This window comes from Rousettus aegyptiacus, unplaced genomic scaffold (genome assembly GCF_014176215.1).
Source record: "Rousettus aegyptiacus isolate mRouAeg1 unplaced genomic scaffold, mRouAeg1.p scaffold_m13_p_4, whole genome shotgun sequence".
In the NCBI taxonomy this organism is placed as follows: domain Eukaryota; kingdom Metazoa; phylum Chordata; class Mammalia; order Chiroptera; family Pteropodidae; genus Rousettus; species Rousettus aegyptiacus.
In genome coordinates, this window is record NW_023416307.1 from 59,708,723 (window position 1) to 59,731,027 (window position 22,305).

The following is a 22,305-nucleotide window of genomic DNA, read 5'->3' on the forward strand; positions in this document are numbered from 1 at the left end:
ACTATATGGAACGTACTTGGCTGGGCACAACAGTAAAAATAGAAAAGCGAGAAAGCACCACTCCAGTTTCAAAGGCAAAGATGAGAAGTGTCGTGGTAGAGGTTCGCATTTCCTAAACTCCGTTGTCAGCTCAGCATGTGCTCCGTGTAAATACACATGTGACAGTGGCCTATGAACTCATTCACACTTCAGAGAAGCCCTCGGTTTCCTTTTCTCCCTCCATTTTAGCAGTGGGCAGCCTGCAACCTTTTGATCAAGCTGACTTTGTACATTACATGACTGAACTCAGCTATGCCAAACATCCTTGAGGAAGTTGACATTTGTGTACTTTGAAAGAAAAAAAGAGAAAAGTGAATCCCAACTGTTTCCTCCTGCCCTTTTGATTAAGAGAGAACGGTAAGTCAGCAGGAGAGGTGCTGCTTTTAACAAGCAGGGGTGTACAGAACTGATTGGTATCTTTCTTTGAAAAAAAGTAGAAAAGATTGATGTTAAACAACACTAATCAGAGCTGATTACAGGGATTGAATGAATTCATTGATGGGAAAGAGCCATGGTTCCAGAGACAACAAAGGAGATTAGATAATAGTCAGGGGAATAGTATTTGGAATAGTTCTGCTCATCTCCACAACCAGGAAGCAGTGCCCCCAGGTCTTTGCACACTCCTTCCAGTAGACTTATCTGTATGCTAAGTGCAGCGCTCTGCAGGGAAAGCTCTTCTCCCCAAGCTTTGGATGGCTGACCCTTTCTCTTCACTTCCGTCTCAGCTTTCCCTGATCACCTTGTCTAAAGTGGTGCTTCCATCACAACCTGGGTGGGCCGTACTCACCTTTGAACCTCATTTTCTGCTATTCTCAGATGTCATCCATAGCTCTGCCTGGAATGGTCTGTACTCTGCCTTGCTCTGTAATTTTGTTGTTGTCATTGTTAGTTACCTCTACCTGGTGTCCCTTTTCATCCTCTCTGGTCTTTGCCTGATGTGCTCCTCCCATCCTTTAAGTTTCAGCTCAGGCATCATCTCCTCTAAACTTGTCGTATAAACTCCTCATTGAAAGTCAGCATCCCATTGCCTCCGTTCTTCCACAGCTATTTATACTTAACTCATTTATAGCAGGCATCACCCTATTATAATTAGTTGGATATTTACTTTCCCTTCTACCTAATAGACTGAAATATTTAAGGGCAAAGACTGTGTCTTTTATTTCTGTATCTATAATGATAGTAAATACCCAGAATGTACTGGGTTCTTAATTAATAGAGAATCAATCAATCAATCAATCCTCTCTCTCTGCCTGTTTCCATGTTTTAAACTAATTGCCTAAAATAAATAGCAGAACCCAGAGGAAGAAATTCTTACGCAGAACGGATGACTCATTGGTTATATATTAACCAAAAAAGTAATGGTACAAAAGAAATGGCAAATCAGATCTAGGGGCTTCTACCCCTGCTCTTTTCTGCACTTTCCATGTTGTTCCAGACAGCACTCGACCTGTAAAAATGAGGAAATCTTTAGGGAAACAGTTTGCTGGACTGATGCCATAATTTCTTTGCAGTGAAAGATTGTGTTACTTATCTTACAAAAATTAGGCTGCTGCTATTAAATTTATTATTAATTATAATGCACTGTTTGTATTAGCTTCTCCTTTAGGAATCCCCAAGTACTCAACATATATCATCGGCCTAATGCTGTACTCTGCATCACGTTAATAATCATATGCATACTGAATGTATCACCTGAGCACTCTAGAATCTTGATAAATATTATCTAATAAATGAATATATTATACTCATTATTTTTAATAACCCCATACATTTAAACTCTCAGAGAAATGTGATTTCTTCTTATATAGCAACAAGTAGATGACCAGATCTTCTCTGCTCAGTGTATGGATCAAGTAGAAAATATGAGGAGTCGCCATAGGTTTTCAATAGGATTTGTCCCAACTAGTTCAGAGTTACAACATTTTAATGCCTTTTTAGATTTTACTAGTAAGTCCATTCGGTCTTAGAAAGGAGCCATTGTTTAATAACATCACAAGAATGCTACAGAACTAGGGAGGGAAGAACCTGAAGCATTTTGTGGTCCAAGTGATGGAGTCCCAAGGATTCCAGATACTGGCTGCATTTGCCCAAATGTTGGCCGTACCAGTGTCTAAAAGATGAGGAACTCGGGAACTGTTTTATTATTGCTATGACACTTTCATTTTCACCTTTATATGAAATTATTCTTGAATTAGTCAATCTTGCACTTTTCAATGTATTCTCAATGCAGCTCTCAATCTTGCATTCTCTAGTATATCTTGGAGATCTTTCCGTATCATTATATAGAGAGCTACTTTAATCGTTTATTCAGTTGCACAGTATTCCATCATGTAAATGTATCATAGTTTATTCTACCAGTCCCTGTATATAAACAGATTTTGTCATTTCAAACAATGCTCCAGTGAACAACCTCGTACATAAATCATTTCTTAGATGTGCAGGTTTTCTGGAGGATAGCTCCTCAGAAGTAAAGTTGTTGGTCAAAGAGTTATATGCATCTTAAATTTTGAGAAATTTTGCCAGGAGTCATATTAGTGAGCAGTCCCATTGGCAATATATGGAAGTGCCTTTTTACCCCCATCCTCAACAGAACAGTGGTTTCTTAGACTTTGAATTTTTGCAAATTGTATAGGTAAAAGATGATATCTCACAGTATTTTTAATTTGCCTTTTTCTGATTATAAGTGATGCCAAGCATCTTTTCATATATTTAATGATTTTGGTGTTTATTTTTCTATTAAGTGACTGTTCAATTCCTTCATCTTTTCTATCAGATTCCTGTTCTTTTTCTTATTGATTTCTTGCTATTTATACATCAAGCAGATAATCCTTTTATCTATATGCATTGCAAAGGTTTTGCCCAGTTTATCTTTTTCTTTTAATTACTTTGCTTATGGTATATATATTTTTTCCATACAGATGCTTGTTGTTAATATAATCAGATTTACCAATCTTTTCTATTTTGACTTCTAGACATTGAGTCATAAGTAAAAAGTTTTTCCATGCCAAGAGTATAAAAGGATTTGCCAGTCTTTCTTTTAGTATTTTAATAATTCAGATTTTTATATAGAAAAATATGATCCATTGAATGAGATTTTTAAGATTTTTAAGATTTTTAATCCAGAAGAGATTTTCAGGATAAAAGAGGATCTGAGGAAAGAGAAGCTTGATGAGCTGAGGCAGATCCACTATCATTATTTGCATAGTATACTAAAATCTCATTCCTTTCTTCCAGTAGGATGCAATGCAATTCTGATGAAAAAGAACAATCTGGATTTTAAAATTACAATTAAGAAGAACCATGAGCCTTTTGAGCTGTTCGCCTTTCCTCTTTCTATATCGATGTTTGTTTTTCGTGTTTTGTTTTTTATTTGTTTGTTTCTATGAGAGGCCATAAGCTAATGGCATTATTTTTTGTTCAAATCTACTACCATGTGCAATTCAGCACTAAAATCTCATTAATTGTGAAATACAAACTGATGTAAAATAGTGCATAGTACCTAGCCCTTGGAGTCAGAACCCCTAAATCCTTCCGCTGTGCCCACAGAGCATTTCTCTTTGCCATAATTTATATCTATATAAGATGGAATGAATGAAATCACTATTTCAATAACACTAAGAAAGCAAATAGATTACATTTTTAAAAATAAGTGCTTTGAGTTCTATAGAAAATTAGTTCATGAAGTTATTAGCTGATGATATATTTGAATTATATACTATATGAATTTTTGAAGCGAGACTTTATCTAGAAAGTTTTTTCCCTCTACTCTAGTTCATATTTGCTTACCATCTTCACTATTTTGCCTTCGTTTTCAAAAGTGATCTTTCAACAGGTATTTGTTCTAGGTGCTAGGGTTACAACAGTAAATAAAACAGATACATACAAAAAAAAAAAAACCTTTGTCTTCAAAGAGCTAACATCTGGAGGCAAAGGGCAGAAAATAAGCAAATACACTCATAAAATACCAAGTGTATCAGAAATCAGTAAGTGCAATAGTGGGCAATAAAAAGGGAGGAGGATAGATCATGCTGAGAAAGGGATGTTTCTATGATGACTAGAATCCATTAATCCTATGCATTTAGCAATGAACCTTCAAGGATATGTAAGGATAGCTGAGAGTGACTGATAGGTGAAATGACTTTCTGTAGTATAGGGAGAACTAGAACTATACATATATAATCATTGATGAACATAATGGCTCTATTCAAGGTCAAATGACAGTGTGTGTCAAACTTATTATCAGATATCCCACGTGTGTTCAAGATACTCACCTTTGTCATCTGAGCCAGACTCACCATCAGCCTATAGGCAACGCTACAGAATTTGTTGTTGAGAATGAAGGACCAATGCCTATGTGATTAAGAGCTGTTGAGATTCTTGTTTAAGTCATGTGATATGATTAACCTCAATAGTTGAAGCATGATAATCTACTGCAGTAAGACTCATTAGCTATGAAGAACTGTAATCTGCTTATGACAAAATATTACATAAGATATAAGCATATCTTGTTTAAAGTGGTCTAGAACTGGGAAGGCTGTAAGGCGGCTTCCCAGGCAGCTATTATGGGTGAAATAATCTGGAGCAAGGTCTCTTTTTAGAATGTATGAAGAATCCTTCTAGCTGATGTGCCCAAGCTACTTCATAAGGGTATGGACTATGCTGACCTCTCTCACTTGACACCTGTTGGCATGCAGAGTTTGGATCATTCTGAGTCTTCACTTGCCTTTTACCAGATTTGTAACATTTACCTGACCTCTCAAGATAAGAGGGCTAATACATTCGGTGAGGCTTTTGTGCCCCTGACGTTTTCAAACATCACTGCTCTCCCCAAGGTCTGAGCAGCACATGGTTTATTTCTAAAATTCCATTCTTTCTGAATATTTTCTACAAGTAAAGGATGTCTTGAGAAAAAAATAGGGCATTAATTTAAGAATAAGTCCTGATACCTCAAAAAAAAAGCAAGTAGCAAGATGCAACTGGTTGGTAGAAAGGAGTACATTGTCGGAGCATATAGCTTGGCCTCAGTAACGTGACACACTCATATCTGATGAGACTAGAGAGAGAAAATAGCACTTCAATCCCAGAGTCAGGTTTAGTTATGAGTTGAAGGTGAAGTCAGTACTATTTAAAGTTTTATTTTATTTATAGGACTCACTAGTAAGCGTAGGATTTCCAAGAAAGTAGAAGACATGGTTTCTGTCCCAAAAGCTTTTCAATGTAATGAATATGATGAGGCTAACGCAAGTATTATTGATACGTATGACTGAAACTTGCATACAGACAAGTAGGGCACAAATTAATTTACCTAATCGGACAGTTCAAATTAAAGGAATTTTCTAACTATTCTATGTCATGTATGAGATAGGGCTATTGCTGAACTATTGTTGTTGCATACAAATATTATTGGACAAAATAAAAATAAGGGATTCATCTCTGGAAACTGCTGGAGTGGTTTCAGGAATTACCAAACCAAGGAGGCTGAGGAGAGGGAGATAAGAGGATCTAGAAAATGCTGCCAACACACAGACTGTTCCTAGTATAGTACTCATAGACCCAACCGCCACCTGAACCCCTGCCTTACATCAAGTCTTCATTTCAATCTGTTAAGGATCTTTTTTTCGATGATTTTATAATGTAATTGCTCTGTGATTTGATAATAGAAGTTAAGCCTATACATTTTCATAATCACCTTCTCCAGAACGCATCCATTATGCAAAGGAGGTAAACTTGTAAAGCAATAATGATAATGTTTTATTTTAGGTGTACTAAGTGCTTTCATGTATATTATCTCCTCTCTCTGGTCCTTACAATAAACCTCTGAGATAGGTGCTGTTCATTTTAGAGGTGAGGAAAATGGAGTCCTAGAGAAATTTTATTTGGAGTTCTCTCCTGTGTCTGTCTGTCTCTGTCTGTCTGTCTCCCTCTCTCTTCATCCCCCACTTTCACACTTGCTCATTCTCTCTGTCTCTCTCTATTTCTCTCTCTCTCTCTCTCTCTCTCTCTCTCTCTCTCTCTCTCTCTCTCTCTCACACACACACACACACACACACACACACACACATTAGAAAGATAAGAAAGCACAAGGCTCTGGGAATGGCTTGTACCTCTGAGTAAGTCTCATGAAGACCTAACCTGGAAGGTTTGGAATTAGCTTGACATTTTGAGACTTTGCTCACCTCTTACTAGATTTGTGACATTTGGCAATTTTTTCTACATTTCTGAGTCTGGATTTTCTAATCTATATAAAATCAGAATGATAACAACAACAGCGGTAGCAGAAGTATTTTGAGAATCAAATGCAAAAGTGTAAGTAAACTACCAAACCCCTAGAAAACAATCAGTGGAAGTTAGGCACAATAAAAATAATGATTATCATTATTATCTTATTTTCAATAACAGCAGCAACAGAGTTGGGAAAATTCTTAAATTTGTTGAAAGATAAGATACTTAAAAGATGAATATTAATATCAGGTGTTTATATGGAAGAGGGAGTTAATAGCTTTCTTCAGAAAATGATCCTCAACAAAGAAAATATTAAAAGGCGTTGTAATCATTAGATCATTGGCCTGAGAAATAACACCAAGTTCTTCCTTCAACTTCCTTAGCCTTCGAAGATGCTTGAGGGCTAAGTATCTTGCAAGGAAGATCCCTGTTTGTTCAGAAGAACAGAGCATTTCTGAGTCCTCCAGAAACTATTTCAATGCAAACACTATAATAATTGTGGGGCATAATGAGGCCACCTCTGCTCCATCAAGAGATGTCATGTACTATTATGAGGTGATACAGGGATCATGCTTTTCAGGAAGCAGTACCAAATGAAAGAAGATCTATAATTTTCAGAAATGTCACATATAGCCTATGCTGCCCCAACAATATCCTCGCTGTCAAAAAACAGTGTGGTGGTAAGAGTTGCCCAGGAAAGTATATAACAGAATAGCTCATAGAGCTGTTTTGGGTCCCTCCACCTAAAGAAATAAAAAGAATCTTTCTTACTCCCAAAGTAGAGTAGAGAAGAGACTTCACACACTGGACACAACCCACCAAAAATTCAAAAATTCAATAGTGGTTATTGTTGGGTCAGAGAAATACGAGCTGTATTTAAAAAAAAAAAAAAAAACTTTATTTATGCTTTTCTAATGCTTTCAAATTTATTATAACTCATATGAATTACTTTTATATAATTTATTTTGGAGATGTTTCCTTTTAAAATGTCATATATTAAGTTTTTACATTTTTACTACAGAGAAAAAGAAAAAAAGAAAAAAAATTTGCGACTCAGATATATTAACTGGCACTATTTTTTAAATATACAGTTGAAAATTTCAAACAGAGTAGAGAAGTATATAATTAAAAGTAAATTTTTTTCAGCCCTCCAATCAAATGTTTTGTATATCCTCCCAGAAAAAAATGTTTATGTATATGTCAGTATTATATGTCCTCATTTTATTCATACAACAGGAATTGTACCACATATGTCTTATATCTTGTCCTATAACATATAAATTTACCTTATTCTTTTTTAGCAGCTTCACAGTATTCCTTATAAGGGTGTACCACAGTTGTTTAACCAGTCACTGAATATTTGGTGACTACTCTTACTTTTATAATCAGAAAAATGCAATACCCTTTTTAAAATGTGTTTTCTAGACCTTAGCCTAGAGTAAACTGAATGCTCTCTGCTTATTACATGGTCACAGGAGGAAAATCACTGTATGTGTGTGTGTATGTATATACGTATGTTTGTATGTATAACATATTAGAGATGATTGCCTTGATCTTTAATTTTACAGTTTAACAATTTTGTAGTATACAATATCAGAATGGCCACAGGCAGAGTGGATAATGTCTCTTTGTGATCTGGTTGAATTGTGGCCTCACATGGAAGTTGGCATACTTCTTGAAAGTTTTAATGCAGTCACTGATTACAGTGTCTGAGATTTTACTGCAATTTCCATTTGAGTTAAAACTGATTTTGTCCTCAAAATAAAAGCCTTTAAAAACAGAGAAAATAATTATTTTTTTCCATGGCAGGAAGTCTAAATCCTTCCATTTCATCACCTAATATAAAAAAGAAAAGTACTAAGAAATCATTGAAAAGTTAGTGCAAAAACAAAATCCCTTTTGAATATGTGAGGTTTGGAACTTTATTCTCCAAGTACCTGCTAATGTCCTAGATATCCAAGACAGAGAGAGCCAGATGCAGAAAAAAAATTTATACCAAGACTTATTGTGATGCTAGTAAAAAGGCAATTGAGGCTTTTCATACTATTTTGCTGCAGGTTAATTTTTTATTTCCCATGTGCTTTTGAATAGGAGGAAGAATTTTGTTTGTGGGCATTGGCATGATTGCCCTATGTGAAATGTGGAGATTGCACAACTCTAATACAAAAAAAGGAAATGCGCAAGCAAGCCATATTCTAACCTTGAAAATCTGCTTGCTTTTAATGACACAGTGCATCAAGGTCAAGAGAAGGTGCCCTCAGCAGATGAAAGACTTTCAATGTGAAAAAGCTTCATTTACATTTAAAATATATTGAGTTACACATGATTTCTAAGGAACACTTGGTTGTTCTAGTTATAACCATGGCTCATTTCTGTTATCATGTGTCAAGTAATGTTTTTACTTCATATATTTCCCTGGCAGGTGTTTTCTCTAGAAAGGCAGGGAGAGAGAGGTGAAAGAAGAAGGCATTTCTCAATATCTTGTTACAAACCCACTAGGTGTCACTGCTTTCAGTGGGACTCCAGAAAGAAAACTGTCAGAAGACACACGTGTGCCTTGATGAAAAGTGGATTTTATGGCACCTTGAGTTTTAAAGCTCTGATGTACATGGAGCGCTGCTTAGGAGCCTTCCTCATGTTTACTTGCACCTGTGGTTCCCTTTCTTTATTATATTTATACTTGAACCATGTTTTGTTCTGAAATAGTTCGTTCAAGCTATTCTACAACATGTATCTCCCTGAACTTTTTAAAAACACAATGAAATTATTAAAGATGTTTGAATGCTCTGGTAATGGAATACATTCAGAAGGCTTGATTTCACATCCTTTATAAGGCGCTTGAAGGATGAGATGCCACATGCTTTCATGTCAGTGATATAGGAGTGATTTTCTTCCTTCCTTTTTTTCTTATCTTGCCTTTCATTCTGTGTTCTTTCTCTCTTCTTGCTCTTCATTTCACTCTCCCCATTTCATGAAAATTCATTTATCTGTGACATTTAAAGACTCTGTCTGAGAGGTGTCTGGAGCCGTGGCCGACTGTGTACGTCAATAGTGTCTTGGAATCTGGCACTCTGTCAATATTTGGGGGCCTCGGTAACCGCACTTAAATGCACTGTCTGCCAGCCATCACGCTCTTAGTGTCTCAGTAACGAATCTGAACGAAAGCATATTAGCATGTCGGATCCTTTTACAACTGGCAACACTTCGTAGACAGTATGTGGGCATCTTGCACTCGCCCTCTGCGTGTCTCTATTCATCTGCTTCATTTATATGATGTCATTTTCCCCCTCTATATAAAAGTAGGAATCTCCAAAAAATATTATTATGAAACTGAAGAAAACAGCATCACTGTATAATCTTGGTTTGGTGGATTTTATAATATATAGCTACATAAATAGAGAATACATTTTTTAACATATTCTAAGTGTTTCTTTTTGCTTAAGTTATGATGCTTGAACCAAAATTGTTGTTGCTATTTAATGGGGGGAAAAAATATGTATGTTGGAACATTCTAGGTAAAATTTTGCTAGTTTATGTATGAGTCTAATATGAGCGAGATTTAGCTATATTAAAAATAAAGAAATATTAATGGTTTGAGGAGACAAGGTTATTCTCTGAAACAGAAACTATTTACCTTTTCAAATATTTCTTAGTGTCCTCCCTACTATGCCTGAGTAATGGCCCATTTGTGTTTTGAATCATTAAAGCATCATTACGTCACCTTCCCCTGAACTGCCCCAGATGATAGCATATTGGCCTTTCAAGGTTTGTAAGGGAAACTAATATTAGGGCAACATTTTAGTTACTGAACTACTATGTGCTCTCAACCCATATATAACCTTGACCATATCTTGTAATGAGAGTATATATCAGGAACCTTAACTTTAAAAAACGGAACAGGAAAATGAGAGTTTACCAGTCTTATCTTGGAGATCTGTATCCAACCTAGGATAAGCATGGACGAATTTGCTCAGCTCTAGGTCATGCTCAGATGAAATAATCCAGGTGTCCAGATATCCAAGTAACTCTCCTGGAACTCTTAATGTCCTTTGATGGAATCCTTAATGGCCTCTTTCTTAGACCCATTGAACCAGCAAAAGCTCCTCGGTTTAATGAATTCGTCCAAGTTTCTTCTCACTGATACATTCTTCCCAGTCTGGATTTTCAATTCAGGTCCCTAATATTTGAGTACTTGCTTTCATGTGGGTTTCCAGGATCCGCTACACGTCATAGAAATCTTAAGATGGCTGGTATTGAAACTGAGAAAAGAACTGCCTAATGAACAGCATTTATGCAGTTTCAGTACAAACACTGAAGACAAACTCAGGACCTCTAGAGCCTTTAGTTATACTTCGGAAAGGGAAATACGCATATTTATTTGCCTCATAATTATGAGTCATTTGTAAGGCGAGAAGTTTATTTGAGCAGCTATAATTGCTGCCTCCAGATTTTATGTCATAATACAGAAGTCATTTTATAAGTTCAATCACTCATCATCTTTAGTAAGAGAAAGGCCTTTGGGAGTTTGTATTGAACTAGGCAGCATGGATGGATGAAGGAAATGTCACAAGAGCTCCAACCACCAGAAATCATCTGGCAATATTAGGGCGTGCCTCAAATTCAAAAAAAGAAAAATGGATACAGGGATTGAGAGAATAGCAATAAGGAAAGCTAAGGTATACGTAGATCTGTACATGGCCTGCATCAAGAGATTTGCTATTTTTCTAATTCATTTACAATAGAATATAGTAACATGTACAGCTTCTAACAAAGAAGTAAACATGCTGTCCCGCCTGTCCATACTTAGATTGTTTTTGTGATCCGAGAGAGGAGAAAAAACAACAACAACAACAATATGCCACATTAACCACAAGATTTTTACACCACCAAAACTTCATTTCAAGACATAACAGAGAACATTTTCAGCACCTTCTCCAGATAAATTAGGAATGTGTCTCCATTACTGCCAGTAAGACTCATCTACTGGGCTAAGAACTTACCCTCCTCTGGCTCCGGATTCGAATTTTATGAGTATACATTATGATATCTTTTTTTTTTTTTATTGCATAGTGTTTGTTTAATGTTAGACATTAATCCTTTCTGGAGCAGAGGAAGAAACAGGAATGAGATGAGAACATAGAATCAGCCTGCAGAATTTATAGCTGAAAAAAGAAGAAATTTTGTTTTCTTTTGGATCACTTTAGACACACTTTGGAATTGTATTTAAACTTTGATAGGTTGCAATTTAACCATTAATACTAAAATATTCTCTTGCCTAAAGCAGGCAGGATTTGGGTTCTTCTTCCTTAGTACTCCTTCTTCAGCTCTTTATTTTCTAGTGTATATTTTGTCTACTGATCACAGAGCAAAATGAGAAAAATGAGAATAGCAAGATGAAAGTGCAGAGGGAGTATGTCTGATCCCACTCAGCAGGGAAGACACATATATTATTAACTCTTCGGGCTCGGATACCCTTACCAAAAAAGAAATAACTGCTTAGCTGTATGGCTAATAATCAATAGAACACTAGAAGGGGTTGTTTAAAAGGTCTATCTTAACATAAAGTAGAAGCTACTATTATTATAGAGATGAGCTTTCCTGTGCCTCTGTGATGCCTTAGTGATAGACACCACTCAAATAGAGATCTTCAACCCCCACCGCAAAAGACACAAGAGGTCAATGGTCTATCTAGTTCCAGTTCCATGTTATGTCCCAGTCACAGGGGCACCTTTATTCAGAAATCTGTCCCCTCTATTTTTGGCCAATAAATTGTCATTCTTGTTTTTAGTTCATGGACTGAATGATTTTATAATGATCACTACCTCTGCCTTCCTACAAAGTTCACATGCCAACTTTTAACTCAAAAAGACCCCAAGTAAGAGGTGCTAAAGGAGTGCTTTTTAGTTCTTACTTCAGGATCTACTAAAAAATAAAAAGATTAGCACTAAATTTCTGATGTACATACACCAAATGAGAAGCATTGCCTTCTTTTTGGAAGAACTAGGCTTTCGAAATAACTATACGCTTCTCCATAATCAAAGCCCTTTTCCCCCCAGTAATTATTAGGCATATTCATTTCAGTCCTACTCGTGTAATAGTGGCCTGGAAGCTATCTGCTTAACTAGCAGTCGTGGGTCCAGGGACTTAGGTGTTCAGAAGTAATGAATGTTGAGTTACTGTATGTGAATCTCTTGGAATTGTATGCTAGGAGTAGAATAGATTGGGTAGATATAAGGATACATTATGCTGGTAGAAAATATATAATATAGATTTTTATAGAAAAAATTTCTACAGTGAGAATAGACTGGTCAAAAATAGAGACTACATTGGTCAAAAGAATAGATTGGACTAATTAATCTATTTCAGAGTAAGATTCTCTATAAATTTCAGAAATGAGCTGTTTATGAACAACATTGTTATATTTAATGCAATTTAAAAATAAAGTCAGTGTAGAAATTAAAACACATAAACGGTGCTTTATAGTTGATCACCCAGGAAGCATGCATTTGTTTGTGCCCTGGCTCAACTTTCTGATTGTGGGTGATGATATTTTCACATTTACCTTCATTGCCACTTCTCTGCCAAAATGAAACTCAGTACCTGGGAAACTGTACCTGTATATAACCATTTTAATACTTCTGTCTGGAAGTTTTAGACTTGAAAATCGAACCTCTCTGCAATGAAATATCCCAGGAAAACCCCAGTAAAATTGATTTGGCAATCCTTTAATGATACCAGACACCAGCTAATGACCAGCACAATGCCATGCAATATTTGTCTTCTTTCTCGGCCCAGTGAGAGCTCTGGTGAACTGAGGAAAAGCTAGAGGTATGATCTAACTCCACTTAACTAGCAAAGATTTTAATTTTGTCTCAAAAGACCCCAAAATAAAAAACCCAGAGAATCTTAACCAATTTATTTTGTGTCAAGCACTTCAGAATTCCTAGGAAATGATTATTAGGGTACCTGAGTCAAAATGGAGAAATGGAGAAATGGTATGCCATTGGGGTCCATCTCGAAATCTGGTTTTTGATCATCTTGATTTGATTAAACACGTTTTCTAATATTAACAAACCTAGTGTATTCTAAATTATTGGCAGTAGCATTTCAAAATCTGAAAACAAAATCAGTTTTAGTTGAAAATTATATTTTAATAAAGAGTAGTCAAGGAAGAGTGATGCAAAATCATATTAACAGCAGGACATCGGAGATTGTAAATAATTGTAAATCACGATTTTAGATGCTGAGGACAGGGTATGCATGTTTTCAGAGTATGATGTGTTTATGTACAGTGTCCAAATAGAAACAATTTGAGACATAGGTATAACCACCACTGCAGAGGGAAGACAGGCATTTGAAATGAACGCTCAGTAAAACATAAAATAAATATAGAATGTTGTTAGCATTCTTCAGGAGGAAGAGCCAGTGTCACAAGTGGCAATTCATCCCGTGATTCCTTCATCACTTACATATAAAATTTCATATAGCTATATTAACTTGCGTGTGATAGTAGCTGCTAAACTAATACCACATACCTGAATATGCACATCCTCATTGCTTCCTTTATGTAAGATAGTCTTCTTTCTCCATAAATTGTTATATGCAAGGAAAGGCATATAACTTTGTTTCTTTCAAATCTTCTTGTAATTCTCAGATATCCCATGATATGTTATAGGTTGGTAAATGTCATTGATGGACTGAAAATAAAGACTGACTAGCTCTGTGGGCAAAGTAGTATCTAGAAGTGGAGCATAGAAAGTTAATCAGAAGTGTGAGATGTAAAACTACAATTCAAAAGTAGTTGTAATAGTAAAACATATAAGAAGTATGCAGAATGTAGACATTTCTACTATATTCTCTGAGCATAGATCAGACACTTATTCATACTTGTTCTGAATTCAACTAAAATTGGATATGAACATCTTGAAGAGAAAGAGTTATAAAACCCCTCCCAATAAAATTTAAATTTAACATTTTGAGGAAAAAATTCTTTAAGAAAAATTTAAAGACATCAAATTTTTTTTATCTTATGAAAAAGAAGGTTGAGATATGAGTTAATACCAGTTTTGAGTTATGGGAAGTAAAAAAATCAGACTTTCTCTCTTTTCTTCACTGAGACCCCATAGTGATGAAATATGCTTATATAGCAATAGAAAATCTTTAGGTTTGATAATGAGATAGGCTCTTGACAGTGCGACTTCTAAACACTGAAAGAGAAGTTATGGCTTTGTCATCTATGAAGCTCTTTAACTTAAATGGGCTAGACACATCTTTCTGGAATGGTCTACATGCGTCAGAGAGAAAGGAAGAAATGTTTTCTCTAGGTGACACATTTTTCAGGAGTTTTTTCTCTCTCTTTTGAAAAGCCACTGTTATTCAGAAGCAAAAACTGTTGAACTCTACCAGGACTCGGCCAAAGTAGAAGCAATAGAAGGGCCACCAATATTTTAGTAGAGAATTCTCAGGAATCCTCCTATGTTACCTTTGGTTCCGTATGGTCACAGATGTGACCACGATACTGTTAACATTATCTCCTATAATAATTGATTTACTACAGACTTAGGATTGTGAGTACAACTGCTGAAAAAATTTACTTGTGAACAAAGAGATCAGAGTATATTGTTCCGTGTTCCATAAAAAGGTATAGTAGTAGACTTTTAGTGGAAAAGTTATTATATTTCACTCTCTGCTTGTTGCTGTCAATATTCAGACTCAAACCCATTACTATTAAACCATTCTCTTCCTATGGCACTGAATGAAGTATTTTTGGTTCATCTCCAAAAATATGAAGCCAATATGTGTTGGTAGTATTTGTTATAAAATAAGAAGAGGCTTCCATAGAATGGAATTAGGGAAGAAGACCCCCTCGATTGAAAAAAAAAAATCTACCAAGCTTTTTGTACTTGCCAAGTACTCTTCTAGGAACTAGAGGTACACAAGTAAATAAGTGTCCATCACAGACTGATGAGAGAAAAAGACATGAAAATAGCAAACTCCAGTGTAATGAGATAGGTATTGGAGTAAAGGTATGTGCAAGATACTGTATAAATATGCCTGGAACATTTCTAGTTTCCATCTATGGTCTTAGTATAATTATTCATAGGATCCTTTCACCCTCAAAAGTGTCCCTGTTTCCGCAATAAATTATATGGCCTCCATATAAATAGCTATGGCAATCAAGTCTGCCTCAGGTTGTCCAGCAAGATTTTTCTCAGACTAGGACAGAAAATCAAAGAGATTAAGAATGCTTTGTCACGTGCATTATCTACATCCAAATGGAAATGAAAAGCTAGGTAGACTGACTTACATTTCTCCCAGGGTTGTCCAAAGGGTACAGTGGTAATTTAGCTCATGTGGGGTAAGGGGAGACGGACAAGGCAGGATGATTTAAACTCACGTGTTGACATATGATATGCACAGGATTATCATTAAATGAGCCATTAATTCCCCCAAAGCTCTCAGGATTGAAAGATGGGGTGAGAAAGAATTAGAAGCCATGGGGGGAATTTTAGAAAGAAAGGTTCAGGTCAGTATAAGGGAGAACAGGTTGTACAGATGGAAGGGTCCTAGGGCAGGACTGGGTTGCCTATGAGGCTGAGAGCCTGTGGCCCTGGTGGTGTGCAGCACAGGCCGAATGGCCACCACGCGCAAACTCAGGCACCAGATCAAGACTTGGACCACAAGTTATTTAGATTCTCTACACATTGCCCTGTGATCTAAACATTCTGCATTATGGGTGGTGTCTTTTTGAGTCATGCTTCAGTCAGAATCCTGTGCTTGGGAAAACCCCTACAAGGAAAAATAAAAAAATTTTTTAAAGGGTAGAAATATGGAAAAAGAAAAACCCGGTCATGTGAGCTAAAACCTCTTGCGATCTACTCTGAAAACACACTAAAAAGAGATGAGGGAATGTCAACACAGATCTCCTCGGGCTTATTTTTTGCCACTCATACAAAAACAGCCACCATTAGACACACACTGTTCATAAGACATGCCTCACTCAGAGGGTTCCACCTCTTAGACGCGTATTCATTTTAAGATAGAGTAGCTGCAAAGTCTTGCTTACCAGTTTGATTTGCATAGCCCTGAGTTACATATGAACGGGACCTGTGGCAAAGCTATCATTAAAGAGAAACAAAGCAGAAGATTGAACAAAGGATGCATTCTGTGCAAAGTTTGAAGTTTAAACTGTTTCAGTAATCCTTGTCATGGTAAGAAAATGCCTGCCCCTTCCCCCACCTAAAAAGAATAGCAGACAAGTGACAAAAGGAGGATCCCTAGAGGTAACAGGGGAGCAAAGAGTAGGGTGATATAAAGGCTATACAGATGAAGAGAGAGAACGCAGTTGACATGGACACAAGGAGATGCGGCATCTGTGAATGCTGGCTTTCATAGCACAGATGTATGTGATTAGGTTAGATCACTTTCACCTCTTTTCAGTGTGAAAAGTAGTAATAGGTCAGACTGGGGCAAAAGGAATGATATCTTGATGGTGCTCAGAGGCCTAGGAAGGATGGCAACATAGCCAGAGCTAGTTCTCACTGGCCCTTTTTTATAAAATTCTTGAATAGCTACATTTACAGATTAAAATGTTTTTCAGTAAACACAAGACAAAAGTCTTCTGCAGGCTGGAAATGACTTTAGTTCTTCAGTGGTTTAAGAGTACAAGGGCTTTGGAGTAAGGGAAAACAAGTTTTAAATCTCTGCTATGTGCAGATTTATAGTAAAGAATTTAAATTTCTCTATGTTTTAGTTCCAACATGGGAAAAAAATTGATAATACATACACCATAGAGCTTATGTAAAGGTTTTATTACACATGTAAATTGTATAACACATGTAGTGTCTGGCAAATGATTATTGACAATAAAATTTTTATTGAACAAGGACTGTTATACATTTCTGTAACATTTCTCTGTCACCCATACCAAGCTCTGCCTCACTTTACGTCATTACTTTCTGTCTGGTCCTTGACATTTCAGCCTCTGCTGCAGCTTTGCTTTGCTTCCTCGCCTGTTGTGAGCATCGATCTCCCTGCCTCCAAACTTCATGCTTTCATGTTCTTTAAAACAGGTGTTCCTAACCCCTGGCCTGCAGACTGGTACCAGTCTGCGGCCTGTTAGGAGCCGGGCCGCACAGCGGGAGGTTAGCAGCGGTTGAGCAAGCAAAGCTTCATCTGTATTTGCAGCCGCTCCCCAGCGCTAGCATTACCGCCTCAGCTCCACCTCAGACCATCAGGCATTAGAGTCTCATAGGAACACCAGTCCCTGGTGCCAAAAATACCGGGAACCACTGCTATAGTTAGAATTATTTGTAAATTCAATACCAACGATAGACAAAAATTTTAAATCATAGGTAGGACACATGACTTTTAGGAAATACTATTCTTGTTCTTGAATTCTGAATGCAGTCTTCATCTTTTATATCATTGACTTTAAGGCCATTTGTATTGCGTAAACAGGGAATAGTAGTATTTTCTACCCTTGTCCCAGAAGGTTAAAATGACTCACCCAAAGTTACTCAGTGATCTCACATGTAGAATCCAATGAGACAATCTTGAATTCTTGATTCAAAATTTGCCAGGGTCTCCATTTACATAAAAAAGTCAGTCCAGAAGGATGACCCTAAGTGTTAATTTTATGTTATAATGGTAATTTTTACCTTTAAAATGTTTTCTAGATTTGGATTGGCCCTCTGGTTACCCACAGAATACAGGGAGAAGGCTGTGTAAATTCCCTTCTCAACAGTTAAAGCAGTCCTTGTCACCAAAACTCTAATATGTGAGATCACATGTCAGTGTCTGTGCCATAGTCAGGTCCTGGCTTCTCAGGATCTACTCATTACAAGTGGATTTATGTTCCTTGAAGCATATGGCCTTGATATATGATGCCAGAGCAAAAGAGCAAGGTATTTTAAGCTGGCCACAATTTTATTGACTCTTACAGGCTTGCTTTGTAGTCATTCCAATAAACTAGATGAGAAATTTCTGATGCTCCAAGCTATCCAGTCCCTAGGACTCCATTTCATGATTCAGAGTCCAACTAAACAACTTAAGAGTGCTTTTGTGTGACACTGTGACCACAGGGATAAATAATTGCTTAGTAATTCTCTTTGAGGCAGAAAATTCTAAACGTGGAGGAACCATTTCCCCTTAATGGGAGCCAGAAATCCTGTAAGTGCTTGAAATGGCATTCACAAGTCTGAATGGTAAACAGATAAAAACAGGAGCGCACCAGTTGCACAAATGACTTGCTTGTCACAAACTTGTCATTGCAGTAATCTAACATTTCTTTTGCAGAGCTCGATGGAAAGTATGGAACAAACAGACCCTGCTGACGTTTTGGCTCTGCTAAGCCTTCCTCCGAGCTAAAGCATCTGCAGCATCTTCCTGTTCTAGACCCTTTATCTGCTGAAGTTAGCTGATACTGTACATGTCAAAGAAATGTTTGACTATTGCATTAACAAGTTGATGACAAGCAAGTTATTCCTGCAGCTGAAATACTGCTGCTTTTAGCAGACTGCCATTTTGACCTTCATCTTATTACACGAAAGAACCCTAGCAGAGTGGAGCATGAGAGAGATACCAGTATTGCGGCCCCAGGCCTGTACAGATAAACAAGGACCGCCTGTCTAGGGCTTAGGAGCAGTGGTATAGTGGACACACCAGGCAGTTCCATCAGGGTTATAGATGGGATTTCCTAGTAAAATGTAAATGTTGCAAACATATTGGACTGTCCCAGGGATTCCTCTTGATGGGATAAAGGGAGCCACACAGAAATTCATTTCCTCTGGCACCCCCTCTACCTCCCACACACGTGCCCACACACGGGCCTGTATATACTTTATAAAATGTTACTAGCTGAAAAAGTTAATGAAAATGGTATACATATCGTTTTTGCCTGTTCTTGGAGTTCTTTCTATCAGTAGCCTCTTCCTTCCTCCTCCCTCAGTCAGTATAACATCTGGAACTATCAGACCTAATCAGAAACATGCTCTTATTCCCCGAAAAGTGAGGTACGTCCATTAGCCTCCCCACAGAAACCTTCCAGAGCCCACTTTAAGACTTCACCAATTCATCTGCAACTTCAGCTGCCAGCAGGGAGTGCTCATACTCTGTGCAACTTTCGACTCTTGCCTCTCTGTTTGAGGAGCCTTCCTCCCCTGGGAGACCCACCCTTGGTGTCCCCAGAGTGTACAGTCAGGTGGGTCTCAGGCTTATCAGCATACAGAGCCAAGCTGGAGCCTGTAACAGGAGACTTGCCTGTTCTTGAGTATTTTTGCCTCTGCTGGTGCCATAGACATATCAGCAACTTGGAACAATGGAGCATTCGCCCTGAGTCTTTGGCCTTTTCAAAAGCTGAGCTTCTCTTATTCAACAAGGTGTCAGATGCCCTGTATTCTTTTTAGACCCTTCATTAAGGGTGCACTGATAGTGTCTTATCTGGTTTAGATATTGACGTGAAACACTCGCATTCTCAGACATTTTCTGGCTGTTGCCCCAGGTGCTTTCATTTTTTAAAGTCTTGTGTAAAAATGATTATCATTGTTCAGCCATGAGAACCCAAATTTCTTGCCAAAGTTGTGATGGGGCTTAACTTTCTTTTATATTTGGCACATTGACCACAGTACTGTCTCCCAGATGAAATGTTTTACTCCCATCCCAAATATCTCATGTTGTAATCTATACCTCAGCTTTGTTACTTCAGGAGACAGGTGGGAAGGGTGTTAGAAGAGGGTCCCGTGTTTTACACAGTTGAGTGTATTGTGCCTGGGGAAGGAAATGAAAGTAGTTTGTGGTGGCACTTATAATTTCTGTAAAAGAAAACATGAAAACAAACCGTTTAAATTTTAAATGGACTTTTAGTGACTTTTCTTCTCTTTCGAAAGTTCCTAATAGGATTTCAGTAATGATTTTGTGTTGTCTTTCCTAATAGAACTTAAATGGCAAAGAAATGATATGCTATTTTCGATTCTGGAAAAAAAAAATAAAAATCATTTTTATGGGAACTCTCTTCTTAAATACACATTAGGGAATTGATAATGGCAACAACAAAAACTTTTCTCTCTTTCCATTTAGAGGGATAGCTGATTAGTATATATGTTGTATGTGTCTTTAATATATATTTACTTATTTGTTTATTTGCCTGTTTATTTTAAGAAAGCAAGAAACGAATGAAGAAAAGAAAACTTATGTTAGAGTAATTTCATTAGATTCATAGAATCTTAAGGCTGGAAAGGAGCATCACGATAAGGCTCTGATGCTGTGTCACACTTGCCCTTTAGCGATGTGGGTATTGAGACCCAAGGATGTTTAATAACATGAATAAAGATGTACATACAACAGGATTGTGGTAGAGCTGGGCCTGAACCAAAGCCCAACTTTCAAATCCGGCAAAGTGCTCTCTCAGCAATTACATTAAATTTTTTAAAACTTTCTTTTAAACAAAGATAGTCTTATCTGAATAATTTAATGTGCTTAAACCTAATAGGGTACTTGCTTTCAGAAGAACTGGGGCTGTGTGCTGGCTATGCCAACTTAGAGGTACACGTTTGAACAGTTTGGAGACATTTCTTCCTAAGTGTTTTATCTGAGTCATGTCAGGAACTGTTATAATTTCAGTCCATCTTTTTTTTCTCAGAAAAGATTTCAAAGAAACACTCTATTGCCATTTAGGTGCCTGAAAATGTACATATATATTTTAATGGATCTGTTCTTTAATAAGTGTTCATTTAAATAGGTCATAGTCTAACATTCTTGGAGATAAAGGATCTTTTATTAGATTAAAAGAAATCAGTTTTTTATTCCCACTTTTAGCCAGATTTCAGTTGGTCTTTGTAATTATCAGTTTCAGCACAACACTAGTTAAGTCGAAACATCAGTGTTTTCATTTGTTTGGGCTCTTTTAGTTTTAGTTTAACACAACAGGATAAATAAAAAAATGCGTTTACCTTTTTGCACCTATGATAATTATATACTCTATTTTTCCTTTATGCAAAACTTATTTTTGAGGGTTTTCTTTTTGTTTCATTTCTCCGTTTTTGCATTTTCCAAACATCTGTACCATGGCTGGTGGCGAGAGTAGCAGTGACTGGCACTTTTCCTCCACGTTTTGAGAGAAAGAGAATTGGCTGGAATAAAACCTTGCTTTCCATATGGTCGACTTGAAATACTGCATTGAAAAGGTATCGTCTCTTTTTCTTTTCTGAAACCAGAGGTGAAGCCAATGAACAAATAGCTGTATTGCTGCCAGACCACCTGTTGATTCACATCAGAAAAGTCCTTGGCAATGCATTCCCCACTTCATCAATTGAAAAATATCAGTGGATGGATGTTCTTTGTGTGTTGGTAGCATCATATCAACAACGTATGCTTCTGGCTATTCACTTAAGAAAGACTTCATCCTACACATAGTCAAGAAATGAATTGAAAGTTTTGCTTTTGATTCAACAAAACGATCACTTTGTAAGTATGTTTGGCTTAAGTACTTACTGATTCCTGGAATATTGGGATCTGTTGTCAGGGATAGTGAAGAGATGACACTAGTACTTTCTTTTACCTTGACTGATTCTAGTTAGCAAAAGCAATCGTCTTTGTCTAATCAATTATTTTAATGTAAAATAGTTCAAGCATATAAAAGTATAAAAAATAATGTGAACATACAAGAATTCAACACCTAGTTTAAACAAATTTCAATTAATTTGAAATATTTTTTGAACCTGTTCTTATCTTTTAGTTTTCCATTCTAAGTCTCATACAGTGAAGTACACAAATTAAATGTATAGCTTGATGAGATTTTATGTAAGTATATATCCATATGACAACATCCAGTCCAAGATACAAAACGTTTATCATACCTGGGAAGAGTCCTGCATGTCCCCTGGGGGGTGATATTATTCAAAGCTTTACTGAAAGGTCGAAAACAAGCAAAACTATTCTGATCCCATCGTCACGAATTAATTTTACATGAACTGTATATTATGGATTACATAAAATGCATCCTACTGTGCATATTGCTAACATTTATTTGTTGAGTCTCTCATTGTT

The 22,305-nt window shown here is 36.7% G+C and overlaps 1 protein-coding gene across 33 annotated transcripts in view; it reads left to right on the forward strand.

The window, feature by feature from the left end:
* The window catches only part of ZBTB20 (zinc finger and BTB domain containing 20), a 736,649-nt gene that overhangs the window by 483,738 nt on the left and 230,606 nt on the right, over nucleotides 1-22,305 (forward strand). For 13 of the 33 annotated variants that reach the window (XM_016137756.2, XM_036218888.1, XM_036218889.1 and 10 more), the window contains one exon: nucleotides 21,344-21,723. The exons of 14 other annotated variants lie outside the window; for them this stretch is intronic. The gene's annotated coding sequence lies outside the window, so the exon portion shown is untranslated. Of the gene's footprint in view, nucleotides 21,724-22,305 lie in introns of all 33 variants that reach the window. 6 more of the 33 variants (XM_036218893.1, XM_016137767.2, XM_016137780.2 and 3 more) reach the window with 3 other exon arrangements.